General features: G+C 48.8%; 1 long non-coding RNA gene across 1 annotated transcript; it reads left to right on the forward strand.

Annotated features, from left to right (window-relative positions):
* Window positions 1-305: 305 nt before the first annotated feature.
* LOC105517536 lies at window positions 306-1,513 on the forward strand. Its single transcript, XR_001002686.1, has 2 exons — window positions 306-463; window positions 1,186-1,513. It is a non-coding gene; the product is annotated as an uncharacterized LOC105517536 (long non-coding RNA).
* The last annotated feature ends 610 nt before the right edge of the window (window positions 1,514-2,123 follow it).

The raw sequence follows: 2,123 nt of genomic DNA on the forward strand, positions 1-2,123 counted from the left end.
TTTTTCAGCTACAGTCTTAAGTTCATCTAGAAAACGACGCTGCCCAGAGAACTGTGCCGGACCTCCAACATCTGCGGTTCAAGAAGGCGATGCTACAGGTAAAGACTGGCAGAGTGGAGGCTCCAAGTCCTTTCCACAGGTGGAGAAATGTACACACTTGAGGAAAGACCGGCCCTCAGAGTGGTGGGCCCAGGCAGGTGGGCCTGGAACTGCTGGCCACAGGGAGCTACAGCAGGTCAGAGAGAGGGGAGGGCCCACTATGACCCAGTGCTTAAATAACAATGGGTTTCTGGGATTGGAGCTTCAGAGTCAGGAGCCCCAGTGCCCTTTCCTCCTCCCACCACCCACCAAAACATGGGGTCCAAGATCTTCTGTTGTTGCCGCAAGGCCAGCAAGGGGTCTTCTACCACTGCTGGCTTCCACAATCCAAGAATGTTCCAACAGCATCATCCACGGTCCTTTAGTAGGTTCCAGGCATGGGTGTGTGATAGTGTCGGGAACATCTGATGATTCTCTGTGCCTCGGCCTCCCCAGCCACCTCCTGCTGGGACATGCTCAGGTTTGTTTCAGCCTTCTGGGAGTGTGGAAAGGGCGTACTCAAACCTGTAACAACACAACCTAAAGACTCTATCAGTTATTAGAGATTAGTTATTACGTAGTAGATTAGATTCGTTGAAATCACTGGCTTTAGTCCTCCATAGTAGTTTATTGATTTATTTAATTTCTCACTGAGTTTGTGGTATTTTATCAGATGGTAGTTTAAACTCTGCCTCAGCTGCTTACTGAGTTTGGGCATGTCGCCGACCCTCCCTCTCTAAGCACAGCATCCTTCTCTCCAAAATGAGGATAACAATAATATATCACCCACTGTGCAGGCTGTTAGAGGATGAAGGGAGACACTGTGTGTAAGTGAATGCATATGGCCACACACAAAGAAGACATTCAGCAAATGATATCTGTGGATGTGTATTAGGATCGGCTGGGCCATGCTGAGGTAATGAGTAAACTCTAAAATCTCCATTGCTTTACCCAGCTTGAGATCATTCTTAGCTCATACAAGCAAACTTTTATTTTTAAAGCCATGAATGATCTGAGGAGTCTCTGAGTGGAGTATGGCCAAGACAGGTTATTCACATATCACTCAAAGCCTTTACCCAGGATAAGTTTATTCCTCTATTCTTTCAGATCTGAACACAAATTCTCTCCACAGTGCTGCACCAAACAGACATCCACACCTCCCCCATGACAAACGCATGATGCTCAAGGTGTGCACCCTTAGGAGGCCATGAGCATTCTAGTCGGCGGCACCCACATGGTCCCTGAGGCTGCATGGCTGCTGCGCTTCCATGAGGAAGAGGGTGGTGGACAGGAGTCATGAAGACTGATTCAGAAACTCCCCTGCAGAAGGAGAAGACGTCTGAGCCATTCCTGTGCCACCACCAAGAGTCACTCCAGCTTCTGAAAAAGCCACCACTGGGGAAGCTGCCTCCAGTTAAAGTCCTTGGTCACATCAGAGGAAGTGTCTCTCCTCCTTCCCCCTTTGCCAGCCCTACCTCTGAGATTCCCAAGAATGTGGAGCAATTAGACCCTGGCACCTCTTGGAAAGAAATGTGGTTTTATCATTTTAACACATTAACACATTTTTTTTTCAGTCACTCCTAACCAACCTAACAAGGAAGTGCTCTATTAGGAGAGGCCAGTTTGCATAACAGGCCGCTGTCATAAACGTCCAGAGCCTGAGGGCACGATTCTGCTCACCTACTGTGCGACTCCATTTGACGCTCAGGGCCACAGGGAACAGCAGGGCAGGTTGTGAAAAACTCTGCAAACAGCAGCCCTAGAGTTATGCAACAGGTAGCCAGTGCAGATACGCAGCACTGCTCGTGCTGAAACAGGGAGCATGCAACTGTGAGTAATATGCAGAAGACCCCACATGGTTTCCACGTTAGCCAGGGAGCCAGGCACAGAAGTGTATCACTCTGCCATAACAGGGCAAACACTTGGAGAGCAAAATGACAAAGAAGCATTTTGCCACTGACTCGGGGATTCATGGAAGGCTTCCTGGAGGAGATGGTGCTTCAGTTTTCTGAAGGTTGAAAGGGAGTTAGCCAAAAGGAGAGGGG

This window comes from Colobus angolensis, unplaced genomic scaffold (assembly GCF_000951035.1).
Source record: "Colobus angolensis palliatus isolate OR3802 unplaced genomic scaffold, Cang.pa_1.0 Scaffold301, whole genome shotgun sequence".
NCBI classification, from domain to species: domain Eukaryota; kingdom Metazoa; phylum Chordata; class Mammalia; order Primates; family Cercopithecidae; genus Colobus; species Colobus angolensis.